Source organism: Meleagris gallopavo, chromosome Z, assembly GCF_000146605.3.
Source record: "Meleagris gallopavo isolate NT-WF06-2002-E0010 breed Aviagen turkey brand Nicholas breeding stock chromosome Z, Turkey_5.1, whole genome shotgun sequence".
Classification (NCBI taxonomy): domain Eukaryota; kingdom Metazoa; phylum Chordata; class Aves; order Galliformes; family Phasianidae; genus Meleagris; species Meleagris gallopavo.
This window is the reverse complement of record NC_015041.2, coordinates 36,535,740-36,550,699: the sequence shown is the minus strand read 5'-3', so window position 1 is coordinate 36,550,699 and position 14,960 is coordinate 36,535,740. Positions and strand designations below refer to the sequence as shown.

Here is a 14,960-nt window from a genome sequence, read left to right as displayed (position 1 = left end):
GTATTACTTAAGGCTAGTCCTGATGGAAAGTATGATTGTGTTTGAGGCTTTCAGTACCTCTGTCTTACCACTGTCCCATATAACTAGATCTTCTATTTCTTTCACCAAAGGACCTGCATTTTTTTTTCACTCTTCCTTTCATCGTCAGTATACTTACCTATGCCTTTCTTGTTGCATTTGACATCCCTAGTCAGACTGAATTTCACTTGGGCTTTAGCTTTCCTAACTTAATCCCTAGATGATTGGACAACGTCTATATTCCCTCTTCATTACCTGTTTTACTTCTACTCTCTGTATACTACCTTTTTGTATTCAATTTTTACTTACCTGTTTTACTTACCTAGTTTGAGAGGCCAAACTGGTAAAACTTACCTACTCAAACAGGTTTCACTTGCGGTTTGACATTTGAAGTCAAACAGTGGGAAAGGAGTGAGACCCATGTTGGCACAAAGAAAGAGGTGTCCTACACTCCCAGGATCTTTTTTAGCAGCTTGCTGGTCAAACGTTAGCATAAAATGGAGAAATCTGACAAATGCAATCACTAATTTTTATACAAATATGCAAGCAGCTACATATATACAAAATATTCACCCAAGTATGTATTAATTAAAATTCTATATTGTACATTCAGACAAAGTTAGGTGCATGTGATGAGTTCATCTGAAGGTGCAATCATTCATCGATTCTTCATTTCTCTTCCATAAAAAGAAAGACAAAAATTACCTGCGGATGATTATAGTACACTACAGGAACATTTGTATTTTGTACATAATATGATGTCAGGAGACCCAAAGCTGATGTTTCACTAACTGTAATGAAGATGAGACATGGTTTACTTTTCCAGTTGAACTGACGTTGAAGTTGTAAACACTAATGACCAACACAGCCTTATTGTTGTTTAGCTTTCAATATACACAAATCCAATCCTGGAGCTTTTCTGATCTGTGAAAAAAAAAACCAAAAACAAACAAACAAACAAACAAACAAAAAAAACAGAATCATAGAGCCACAGAATACCCTCAGTTGGAAGAGACCCACAAGGTTCATTGAGTCCAACACTTGGCTCCATCCAACACCACCCAAAAATCAGATCACATAACTGAGAGCACTGCCCAAACATTCCTTGAACTCCAGAAACCATGAACACAGCTTTGGGGAGACAATTCCAAGTCCACTGCCAACTCAGTGAAGAACGCTTCTGAATTGCTGTTGAACATCTCTCAAGTGGGATTCATACAGTCTGGTTGTATAGCTCACTTCGTATTTAGGAAACCTTTGAAAATTCTAGAAGAAAAAAAAAATTTCAAATTCAGAGAGTTTTTAGTATCCATGAACATTTTATTTTTTCAATTACTGATATGTTATAATAGTTGTATTCTTCCTCTGCATAGACTGTAGCAGGTATAAAGCATGGGAAATATGAGGGAAATTAATTCTAGTGAAGCAGTTCTTTTCAGGAGTGTACTGCACATTTTATTACACTGATCCATAAAGAATATGTTAATACAGCAGCAACTAAGCATATTGAAGCACAACAGAATAAAGGTTGCCAGCTGTCTCTTGCAAGAGTTTTTAGAATATACATTTCCTCATGCCTGACCTCTAAGTCAGGTTTTTACAAACAAGATTATACCATGTAGCTCAGACCCTTTCCTGTCCAAAGAACATACACAAGCCTTTGTCTGGGAATTAAGAAGACTTTGATGTCTTTTAATGTTCTTTATGTAATTGGGAAATAACAGTGTGACCATAAGAATGCCTGGCACCTTCTAGGTCCTTTTATAAAATTAGGAGATATAACTAGTAGTCATCCATTTGATTATAATACGAAAACGATCCAGAGTTACTTAGTAGGCACCACAGAGGCCATCACATGGAGAGAAAGCTTAAACAACAGCTCTCTTCATAACTGACATCTGAATTTTCTAGACTGCTTCTTCTGGTGCAAGACAGGAGGATAGAGATCACCTAAGTCCATGGCAGCAAAGTATCACCAGCAGCAGGAGTCCCTGATGGCAGAAGAACAGGACACAGTGGTGGAAACCAGAGAGCAAGATCTTGTCACCTATCTGTAATCTGCCATGGGAGAAGAAATGGTTGGGTGTAGGACTAAGGGTAAGTACCAAGTCAGGCACAGACATTAACTGGGGATCAAGCAGCTGGTTGAGGTTGCGTGCCTGTACTGTGATCCAGAGAGAGGGACATGTTTATGGTAAGAATGTATGAAGAGAGGAAGAAGGGATTCTCATTATATTTCCTCCTGTTACTATTATACAGTTCACAATCATAAAACTCACAATTTCAATTATATATAAGAAAAGAATTCACAGAGCGTGACTCCTAAGGATTACAATGTGTAATCAAGCAAATATTTGATGACATCAACTTCTCATTTCTTGCCAAAAGCCTATCAGTAAGTTTGGTACGTACAACAGTGAATTTAATAATGCAACTTCAGTGTGCCTGTTAAGAACTTTTTCCAGCAAAGCTGAGAAAACTGAGAAAAGAGCCATGCAGTACCTTGCTTAACTAGCTGTGTGTAGCTTATGATTTTCCCTCTTTTTCTTACTCTCCATAATCTGTTTGACTAACCTTATCTTCTTCTATGACTGGGTGGCCCACCTGGAAAGGCTGTTGATGTAGTCTACCTAGACTTCAGCAAAGTCTTTGACATTATCTCCCACAGTATTCTCCTGGGGAAACTGGCAGTCCACAGCTTGGACAGGTACACTCTTTGCTGGGTGAAGAAATGGCTGGATGGCCAGGCCCAAAAAGTGGTGCTGAATGGAGTTAAATCCAGCTGGCAACATGTCATGAGTGGTGTTCTCCAGGGGTTGGTTCTGGGGCCTCTCCTGTTTAATATCTTCATTGATTACTTGGGTGAGGGCACTGAGCGCGCCTTCAGTAAGTTTGCAGATAACACCAAGCTGGGAGTAAGTACTGATTTACCTGGGATAAGAAGGCCATTCAGAGGGATCTGGTCAGGCTGGGTCACTAAGTTGATGCCAATGAGGTGACTTTTGGTCACAACCCCAGGCAAAGCTACAGGCTTGGAAAAGTGGCTGGAAGACTGTGGAGGAAATGGACCTGGGAGTGTTGGTCAACACTCCACTGAACATGAGCCAGCAGTGTGCCCAAGTGGCCAAGAAGGCCAATGACATCCTGGCTTGCATCAGAAACAGCACTGTCAGCAGGAGACAGAAGTAATTCAGACCCCCTGTACTCAGCTCTGGTGAGGCCACACCTCAAGTACTGTGTTCAGTTTTGGCCCCTCACTACAAGAAAGACATTGAGACCCTGGAGTGTGTCCAGAGAAGGGCTGGGTGGGGGGTCTGGAGCAGAAGCCTGATGTGGAGTGGTTGAGGAAAATGGGACTGTTTAGCCTCTAAGGAGGAATTTCAGGGAGGGACTTTATCATTCTGTAACAAATGCCTGAAAGAAAGTCATGGCGAGGTGGGGGTTGGCCTTCTCTCCTACGTATCTAGAGACAGAACTAGAGAGAATGGCCTGAAGTGCCATGGAAGGTTCAAGTTGGATATTAGGAAAAATTTATTCTCTGAAAGAAAGAAGCCTCTGTTGCAGGCTGTGTAGGGAGGTTGTTGAGTCACCATCTCTGGAGGTACAAGAAACATTTAAATGTGATGTTAAGGAATGTGGATTAGTTGGGTGGTCAGACTAGATATCCTAGAGGACTTTTCCAGTCTTGGTGGTTCTCTGACTCCATGATCCTTGAGCATCATTAGATAAAAAGGGCTGCTAGATTTCTCCATCCCTACGTCTATTCACAGCATACACTGATGATATTCCTCTCCAAACAGATCAGCCTACACATAGAGACTATTGGGTCTGCCCATACTGTGCAACAAGGATTTTCTCTAAAGGAAGTAAAGCAAATAAACATCTTCAGAAGCTGAAAGCTGTAATGCTGAATTGCAGCACTAATGATTTTGACATCAACTGTTCCTAGTTACATTTTTGTATAACAAATTGCTTTGAAAGGTGAATATTACAATTATTAAGTAAGGTCTTTAAATGCAGGATTTGTAATTTAATTAGAACATTCTCTTTTTATTACCACTAGTGTGTCTGCTAGAATTAAAATGTCTGCCTTGTCTTTCGTGTAAAACGCAAATTATTCTTGAAATGCAATAAGAATTGCATCTTACTTTTACAAATTCAAACACAGTATAGTCAACTGATTTTGTTTGCAGTTTTTTTAAGTTAACAAATATGTATGTTACATGTAAGAGGTATGGAAATTTGAATGTCAGCACAGTGATTTTCCAGCAGGAATCATAATTAGAAGTGAGTTTGAGTTTTATCTTAAAAAAAAAAAAAAAAAAAAAAAAGTCTCATGTTTATTTCTGGCAATATTTAGTAGCTCCATCTTAGTTTATTGTAACAGTGATAGATTTTTTTTTTCCCCTGCTTCAGAACACATTTCAGTGATGAAATATTGATGTGGAAAAAAAAGTAGGGATGGTTCTGTTAATTGATAATCATTCACACACCAGAGAAGACTTGATAACAGCAGGAAGGAAAGAATCCATAATGCACTTACGAAATTTTAATATCATTCCTAAAACTTAAAAATTATAATACTGAAATGTAGGAATCACTAACTCCGGCAGTTATCTGAGCCTGTTTCCAGTAGCCAGTTCTTCTACATGTCACAGAGACAGCCTCAATCCCAGCTGGCTGGTATCAGATAGAGGAGAGATGTGAACCTGAGTGGCCCTTTCAGCACAGCATGGCTGAGGCTTTGTGGGCAGGAAAGCCTCTCATCTTTCCTCCACAACTATTCTGTGCAGTTATCTGGGTGTAGGTAGGACTGAAATGTTCCACACAGAGCCCTGCATGCCATGCCTGGTAATGCAGAGTGGCACAGGCAAAATTCCCAAGACTGTACGGAGCTCTTGTCACAGCCAGCCAGGGCATGGGCGGGTCACTGCCTAGATGTTCTGCAGTTCCTCCTCCTGAAATTGTTCAGCTGAAATTAGGGGAAGAATCATGATTCCTCCAAGCAAAACCTGCTCTCTATTCATTAGTAAAAGTACAGATAAATTATCTACTAAAATAAGTATGCTTTAGAGATCTCTGAGAAACAAGCAGTATTGAAGGGAAATCATCTCACTTCTACTTCTCTGCCCCTCGAAATGTAAGTTTAGAGCTCTGAGGTTCTAAGGAGAACAGTGGCCCAGGGAAACAAAAAATTCACCACTGTCACCACTATCTCCGCTGTTGTCAGAAGAGCTTTCCCAGAGCAAGCTATTTTACTTACAGTAAATATACTATTCTTGAAACATGCCAGATTGCAAGACTTTTGCAGGAAGGAGTATATGCTTGTGCTCGTCGTTTTTTTGGTTCTTGTATTGATCCTGATCATGAAACCGTTACACTTCCAGGTGTCATTGGTCCCCACTAGTATCTGAGCAGCCCTGGGCTGTGTTGTGCTGCAGGTACAGTGTTGCCTTCCAAAATGTGCTGTACCATATGGATCCCACAGCTGCAGAGCAGACCACCATTCTGCCAGAGAAACCTGCAGCCTGCTCCCACATGGTACTAGCACCTAAATGGCTTTGGATTTATATAAGTGTGCACAAATAGCTCTTACGAGAATGTCTTTTAGGATCAGAGTAGTTCTATGTAAGGAAGCATATGCCACCTTAAGTAATTAAAAAGGGAGAGTTTCTCTGCATGGACAGGATCTGCTTCTATGCAATGTACTGTGGGAAAATCCATTAGGGCTCTGTCTGATTGCACATGAACATAGTGTTTGAAGGCATGTAAAATTTTTTCAATACCTATATTTCCATTTTCATTCCATCTTATTAAACAGTTCTCCTATTAATGCTTTTGTTGTTGAGCTATTCATGCTGAGTTTCCTCGTGTTGAATTTCCCTGCTCCAACTTGCTCACTCTTCATTCTCCTCCAGCCCTGCTGCAGAACAATTCTTAGCTTAGATAGCTGATGACAACTCCGGTGGTGATGGCTTGTTAATTCTAAAACGTTCATTTGTTATGAGAAAACTGCTTTAGACTTTGCCACCCACAACCTAGGCTCCAGATAGCCTGGGCCAAGTCCATCTCATTTACATGAAGATGAGCAGTTCTGCATCCTATCACCAGATGGCTGATCTATCCACTTCTTTCATGCATAAACATTTGTGAGTGTAAGAAATTGCCTTGGTAACAAAGCCTCCAGATGTATCGTATCCTCACTTTATATCATAGGATGATTACACAAGAGGAAAAAACTAGCTCAGAGTGGAATGTCCCATTATTCTGCTTGCATCTGTATTTGACGTCTGCCTTTGACTCAGTAAATCAATACCCTTCCAAAAGTATTCATTTACACATTTTCATGTTCGTACCTTGTTCAAATGTTGTGTATCGTAAATACTGAAGAGAGCACAGCTTTCAGAAAAAAAGGGACCTGAAAGGAGTATTGTCTCCTATATTAACATGGGTTTTCTTACTTTCCTAGATTTCAACTGGGTTATCTTTATTTTTGATGAGAAAGGATCATCAAACTCTGTAGTCAGTTCTGATTCAATTAGTTTGTATGCGTAGATATGGACTTTTTTTTCTGAACTGCTGTTTGTTGGCCTGAAATGTCTATGTGATTACATTAATAATGGTCTTTTTTGAGGCTTTGTAAAGGTAAAAATGTGGTTATCCTAGAATTTCCTATACGAGGTACTATTTTGAAGGTACTAAGCAGGAAGCAGAGTTCAGAGCCTATCATTCCTTTCAGGTTCTTCTCCAGCTGGCACCAGCTGGTCATGATAATAGGCAAAAGAGCAATTCAAGACAAAGCCAAGTAGGCCCATGAAAACCTAATGAGGTTCAATAAGCAGGGTACTGCACTTGGCTCTGAGCAATCCCAGGTATGTATACAAACTGGGGGAAGATCTCCTTGAGAGCAGCCCTGTTTTAGAAAGACTTGTAGGTCCTGGTGGACGAGAAGCTGGACATAAGCCAGCAGTGTGCACTTGCAGTCCAGAAGGCCAACTGAGTTCTGGGCTACATTAAAAATGGGGTGGCCAGCAGGGAGAGAGAGGTGATTGTCCCCCTCTACTCAGCTCTTGTGAGGCTCCATCTGGAGTATTGCATCCAGGCCTGGGGCCCCCAGCACAGGAAGGACATGGACCTCTTGGAATGGGTTCAGAGGAGGGCCACTAAGATGATCAGAGGGCTGGAGCACTGCTCTTCTGAAGAAAAGTTGAGGGAACTGGGATTGTTTAGCTAGGAAAAGAGATGGCTCATTGTGGCCTTCCCGTACTTGAAGGGAGGTGGAACAGCTGTTTATGAGGGTGAATTGTGATAGGAAAAGGGGGAATGGTTTTAAACTAAGACAAAGGAGATTTAGGTTAAACAGTAGGAGGAAGTTTTTCACCCCAAGTGTGGTGACACACTGGAACAGGTTGCCCAAGGAGGCTGTGGATGCCCCATCCCTGGAGACATTCAAGGCCAGGCTGGATGTGACTCTGGGTAGCCTGATGTAGTGGTTGATGACCCTGCACACAGGTGGGGCTTGAAACTCGATGATCATTGTGGTCCTTTTCAACCCAGGCCATTCTATGATTCTGTGGTTCTACGATTCTATGGTTCTGTGATTTTATGGATGTGTTGGATTGTCTTTTCCAAGAAGTGGAGGATCACAGTAAAGCACGTACATTATTTCAATACCTCAGGCCTACGTCAAACTAGCGTAGTAAGGATGCATCAGTGTTTGCTGCAGCTACTTCAAAATCTGATGAACATTTTTCTTCATAAATTCATGCTGACTGCTCCCAAACATCTTCTTCTTTGTACACTTAGAAATGATTTCCACGATTAGTTCTTCCATCACCTTTCTAGGCATTGCAGTGAGGATCACTGTCCCATAGAACTTGAGTCCACCTTCCTACCCTTTCTGAGAACGGGAATGACATTTGCTCTCTTCCAGTGCTCAGGAACACCTCTCTCTTGCCATTACCTTTGTCCAATCTTATTTGGCATGTTGCAGCCCTGGTCATGGCAGGGAGGTTGACTAGATGGCCTTTAAAGGTCCCTTCTAGCCCAAGCCATTCTATGACCTTATGAAGAGGGGCCTCACAATGACATGGTCTATCTCTCTCAGAAGTTGTGAACGCATCACATGAAGCTCCATGGACCTGTGCACGTCCAACTTGTTAAATTTTTCTATGATTCAGTCATCTTGCACCAAGAGTTTATCTTCCTCGCTCCAGACTTTCTTAAAAGTCTCAGGGGCCGGGGGTCCTTGAAGACCAATTATATCAGTGAAAACTAAGTTAAAGTGACAGCAGGCCACCAAGCAAGATTTTTAGAAAGGCAAAAGATAAAACAAAATCTGAAATCTATAAATGTAGCCACTTCTACATTTTTTCAAATCTTTATGTCAAGAAATTCTACTCCCTGGGTTTCTGTTGGCAACAAACTCTTTTTGGTACACAGGTGTTTACAAGCAAGTAGGTATTTAAAAATCTAACAGTCCAGGGTACTGTCCTGGTGTCCACTGTCACAATCTGTTTGTGTTTCTTTAATTTTTTTTAACAAGCTCTGTCTATATTGTTTTTATCTTACCATTCTTTACACTTTTCAAATGTTAAAGGTTAGGGCATTAAATGTGCTTCTGAATTTGTGCAACATTTAAATCTTTGTAAAGTCACTATTTACCAGTAAAACATAGCCATAAATAAATAATACTATCTTTCCTCATAATTCTGCATTAAATAAAGTGCAATAAACAGAAAGATAGGTTGAGTATTATGTTCTTCTCAAGAGAATAGGTCACACTGACATTAAAAATTAGAATCCACAGATGCAGGTATTTCTGTTTAAACTGATATTTGCTGATATAACTTGTTTTTTGCAATGTTTTTAACTACGAATTTATACTTCCTTATGCAGGCATTAGCTACAAGCTGTCACTTTGAATCGTCATATCTTTGAACGGTCACATCTTTGAACTGATGTTATTGACTTTGGAAATGTTATTTTCTGATTATCAATAATAATAATCTTTTTTTAGAGAAGCCTACATTTAACAGAAGAATACGCTCAATATTTAATTGCTAAATAACATTATACCTAAATAGCCTCTCCACTTCTATGGCTACAGATATGCATAAGGACAACCATAGTAAAATTTGCTAACCACAGTAATAATAAGTTATTACTTATTCTCACCTCCTGCTTTCAAGATTCTTTGCCAAATCTCTGTGATCAACCTTCATCCCTGAGATGAGCAGGAGGAAACATTGCTTCTTTAAGAGATTTCCCTTTAAAAGGTGGGGAAACAATGTTTGCTATCTCCTTGATGTTATTTGTGTAGAAGAGCTTTGCACATGCAGATTGCCTTTGAGTTCACTGATACTTGTGTGATCTTGGGACCTCTTAAATCCAGGCTAACTCTTAGTTTTCTCTGGGGATATGGGGGTGGAGGAAGAAAAAAAGTAATTGATCACATTTCACTCGGCCAAGTACAAAGCCACTGATCACATCAAGTCGATCATTTTAATTGCGGGACTGAAAATTAAACACCAGTTTAGAAAATAGTATCACATTATTAAAATGATCTAGAACTATTTCAAGTCATAATGGCAGTAGCTAGCACAAATTATTTATTTTCTGTATTTTATCTATTGTCGGACAAGAATATAACTGTGTTTTCTCACACAGGTAGAACATAGCTTTGAAAAGGAGTTTTGTTTCTCTTTGGGGAAACATAAATAAATCACATTTACTCATTCGTGACCCACCTCTATGTATAAGGACAAGACAAATCCACTTCCAGGGCTTGTATATCACCTTTAATGAACAGCTACTTATAAGTCTTCTGCTCCCACCATGAAAGGTTGTGTCAGAGCTACATTATACTACTCTGCTCAGCAAAATAAACTTCAGTGCTAAATGTCCCTGTTTTCATTGAAGTCAGTATTATTTTGTCATAAAAAGAAATGACAGCGCTATTTTGCCCCTGTTAAATAGGATTGCTGCAAAACAAGGAAGGAATCCGATACTGGAAGAAAATCAAAGCAGCCAAACATCATGATCTAATCTTCAATTACTTTATCAACTATATAATATAACATATAGGGTTTTCCCTGACATTTCCAGAAAGTTATATTAATAGATATCCCTCCTAAACAAATACAGCTAAGATGTACTCCAAGATTGGATCTAGTTAATGAAAAAGTATGTTGTATAACATATGCATGAGGAGGTGCTCTCTGCATCTTAACAGTGATTTGAAACTGTCTAGTTCACCTGGATGTGCGTATTTTTAAAATGTCATTGGCAAAAGAAATTTGATTAAATGTAATGCTGTAGTAAACAGGAGGCTCCTGTGAATGGATCTATAGTATTAGAGCAGATGGCGCAGGTTAAATCTATTTATTAGCAGTCATTTGGCAGGGAGATTGAAAAAAACCAGAAAGAAAAGAGACAGGTGTAGCATGACACTTGATATAATAGTTTCATGCTTAAAGCTGAAATATGCTTCATCCTTCCATCTCTCTCATGTGAACTCTCCTCTGGCCTTCAGCCAGAAATTTTTAAAATGCACTGTTTCCCACTAGGATATTTTTTTAAAATCCACACAATGTGTAATCTGCAACAACATTGCTGTGCAGCTGTTTTTTTCATGAAGAACATGAACATTATTGTTCTTTCAGTGAAAAGTCAAGTATGGGAAGTCATACAAAGTCATCAAACAGTGATGGAGATCTACTTTGCTATGGGAAATTCATTCGTTTGAAACAAACAAAGTAAGATGAGTAGCTTAATTGCCTGTCAAGTGTTTTCAGATGAAACTCCCTCCCCTCTCTGTTTATGGTGCTACTGCACTGTATTTCTTTAAGAATCAGGACGCTGTTTTTTATAGACATTATTCTTGTTCTCTCCACAATGCTCCTGAAGGAATTAAAAATATTATTTTTAGTGTCTTAACTTTGTTTTCACCCTTAAGAACCTAATAGGCAATGCAGTGGTCCGTGTGTTCAGAATATACTAACCCTGTTGCTATTCCCTGAGAGCTCATTAAAATGGCCATGCATTATGGTTTTTGTTCTTTTTAAGGGGACAAAACTGCTAATTCTGGCACTAATAGTATGATAATCGTCTTTACACATATTCTTTTTTCCATCATCTTTCAATTGTTTGGAGTTCACGGGAAAAGGGTAGCTTTGGTGACTATTAAATCAATTTCACCTTGTATCCTTTCATAAGTGTGAAGTTGATTTCGAGTTATACTGATTATAGTAACTGTATCCTGGTCTTCGTCAAACCTAATTATTATTGCATGTGGTGTGGAACTCTATTGTTGCTTATTAAGGCCAGAGATAATGTGGCCTCTTTTTTCCTCAGCAGCCTTTGCAGGAAGCTCACTGTTGATGAATAGAAATAGATGAAAAAAACCTACACAGAGTCTCAAATAACCTCTTTTCCATTTTAAAAAGATATGTGGATTGATAAACACACTAGGATGTGTTAGTATCCATTATTTAATTTTACAATTAATGAACACCTGGCATGGGGAAAATGAGATGTGTGTCGTCTTTCCATCAGTATTAATGTTGATGTCCAGAAGTAACCAAAAATCATACTGATTTCACCCTTTCAGAGGAGACAAAAGTACAAAACAAAAAAAACTTTACTTAATATTAAGATATATAGATTAAAATTTTAACTTTAAAGATTATGGATTACATGCCTTTTCTTAAATATCACTTACATGAGGCTTCCCATTGAGTTGAAATAAGACTAACAAGGATTGTAAAAAGTCAGCTGTGCAAAATAAAAAGGAGATAGGTCAAGAAGGGGTAACACTGCAGCTTAGCATAGCAGACAAAGATCATCTTGTTTTGTCTAGCTGATATTATCCAATAGAGCTGAATCAACTTGATGTTCAGATAGAATTTTTTAAAAGTATTCTTTAAATCACAGATACTAAAGCTTGGTTATGTTTGATTGACTACTATTAAATATAGATCTGGCTCATTTTGTCTCTTGATGTATCATTTTCCATTTTTATGTATAGTATGGAAACTGTAAATAAACACATGAATACATCAGGCTTGGCAATCAGCAACATCTTATCAAAAAGATATGTTGAACAAAATTAAGGGGAACAAAATGTTGAAAGCAGACATTTGAAGCTCTGGAAATTCACAGCTAAGACTTTGAATATAACGAAATGAACAGGTTAAAACATTAATTTTAGATTTGACTGTTCTTCACAGCATAAAGGAGGATTTATGCACAAAGGAGTGGATTGTCTTTCTTTACTGTGTGTGCAGATGTCTATTTTGCCGAGCACTGAATCAATTTCTTTACTAACAACAATATGACCTTCAGATGCCAATAGATTAATATATTTATCAAGAAGCACTGATCTTTGGACCAGTTTATCTCTCAGAGTAACCCCAGATTCTTTTCCAGAGGGAAAGTGTAGAACAGTGAGGGGAAAAAAAGGACTTGTTAAAGAATGACAATAAAATAAAATGAAAGAAGTGTTAAGGATTAGTTGCAAAAAAAAGATCCATGTACTCAGCATTGGTTCAGACAAAGCATAAACTGTCCAATGTGTTAGTAGAGTAAGAATAGAAAACCATGAAACACTAAGCTATAAAATGTTTGGCACAATAAACACCTCATAAAATGATATAGTGAGAACACAAGTTGGAGTTTTTCAGTGCAACCTGCATACTTTATCACACGTGAGGACATTTCAGCTGATTTCCATACACTGCTCTTCTCATGCCAGACCGAGATTTGTTACTCTGAGTTTATGGTTAAAGAACACTGTTTGCTAAAAGTGCAACAATGCACTGGAGGTATTGATGCTATTCCAGTTCCAGTTCAACAACACAGCTCTGCATTTACACACCTTCTCATATTCTCCTTTCCTGCTCCTGCCTTTCATTCTACCCTGTCTATGAGATCCACGGGATTCACAGAACTATGCAGCCAGGCACAGAGATATGGGAAGGAAGGGTAGAAATCCATGTCAGCGCTTCTGACTGAATACAGAATCTCAGAATCATAGAATCATTGGATATCCCAAATTGGAAGGGACACATAAGGACTGTTAAGCCAAACTCCTGGATCCACACAGGATCACACTCTATGTCTGAGAGATTTGTGCAGACACTTCTTGAATCCCACAAGTACTTCCCAAGGTAAGCTATTCCAATGCCTGTCCACACTCTCAGTGAAGAACGTTTTCCTGTTAACCAATCTGAAGTTCCCCTGTCACAGCTCCCTACCTTTCCCTTAGATTCTATCACTGGTCACCAGAGAGCTGAGAACAGCACTGCCCCTCCATTCTGCTCGTGAGGAGCTGTAGCCCACGATGAGATCCTCTCCCACATCTCTCCTCTGGACTGAACAAAACAGGGAACTTCAGTCGCTCCTCACATGTCATCCCCTCTAGGCCTTTCACCATCTTTTTAGATATCCTCTTGACACCCTCTAATGGTTTTATGTCCTTCTCATACTGTGGCACCCAGTGCTGCACTCAGTGCTGTAAATGAGGCTGCACAGCACAGAGCAGAGCAGGCAGCCCCTTGCCCTCTGGCAGTGCTGGGTAAACAGGTACTGTTGACCCTTTGGGCTGCCCGGACACACTGCTGGCTCATGTTTCACTTGCTGTTGACCAAGACCTCCAGATCAATCTCAGCACGTCTGCTGTCCAGCCTCTCATCCACCAGTCTGTACATATATCCAGTATTGCCCTTTCCCAGATACTTGCCCTTGCTAAACTTCATGTGTCTAGTGATGGCCACTAGCTTAATGTAACCCCATTTACTATAGATAGCCCCTTGAGCCCGACCTATCAACCAAATGTTCACCCACCACAAAACAGACTGCAGGAGCTTGCAACTCAGAATAAGAAAGCCTTACTATTTTTCACTAGGCAAAATGTTTTTCATATACTAGGCTTTGATACTGTCTTTTAAAGAGACAGTAGCAATAGCTGTGTCACTAGACATACACTTATTTGACATGCATGGGTGATTTATCTGTTGTTTTAAAGCTAGGACAAAACAACAAATACAAATACTTCAAGTTTTATTATCCATGGCAGTCACAGCTTCTATTGATAACTCAAATGTGTATGCATTGGCATTTTACAGCTTTGATATCAATGCATGTTCCTGAGACAGTAACTTCCTAATGAACCTATTTTATTAACATCTGTTCAGTTATTCAACTGGACTTAATATATATTTAACAATACATCAGTTTTTAAATGGTCCTGAAGGTCTTGTAGACTGATAGTGTCTGTCTGAAATTAGTTTTTGGGCATATACAGTCCCAGCAGTTTTTTCAGATGCTTTTGTCAGTGGAAGAAGTGCACTGCTGCATCTTAAAGTGGCATTAGAACTGGGACCACAAAGAAGAACACACCAAGAGTGTGTTTGCCTCTATGTGAAGGCAAAACAAGACTAGCAAAGATTTGCTCTGCAAAGAACCTGTTCAGGATACAGACATTAAAAATAGATGTATTCTCTAGATACCTAGAAACTTGTAGCAAGAAATTTTCTGTGGTCTGACATATAAAGTTGTAGTGATTGTTCCCCTAACCTTAAACATGCTTGCTGCATGCTAATATTCTCAATAAGAAAAAAGCCTTTAATGTGTGGCTCAGTGAACCAAATTTTGCACTTGGATAACACATTGTGATTCTCAAAAGGCTCCCAACAAAGGCAACATCCCTGAGCAAGTCAGTAGACATTCATTTAGTGCAAGTTCTGATGACCATCCAAGTGTTTGAGAGGCAGACAGGAATATCTTTTTTTTCAATCTCTGTAAATACTATTGTCTTGTAACTGCTCTTCAAAACTGCTAGATCTGCTTGCAGTCATCTCTTATGCATACTATGTTAGTTTTTGAGGTCAAGACTGGGTGTGTAGCTACTAGAACCATACCAAAAAAAAAAAAAAAAAAAA

The 14,960-nt window shown here is 39.2% G+C and overlaps 1 protein-coding gene across 3 annotated transcripts in view; it reads right to left on the bottom strand.

Moving 5' to 3' along the window:
• Window positions 1-533: 533 nt before the first annotated feature.
• The window catches only part of RMI1 (RecQ mediated genome instability 1), a 44,848-nt gene continuing 30,421 nt past the window's right edge, over window positions 534-14,960 (bottom strand). For all 3 annotated transcript variants that reach the window (XM_010725791.3, XM_031557327.1, XM_010725792.3), the window contains exon 5: window positions 534-1,284. The gene's annotated coding sequence lies outside the window, so the exon portion shown is untranslated. The remainder of the gene's footprint in view (window positions 1,285-14,960) is intronic.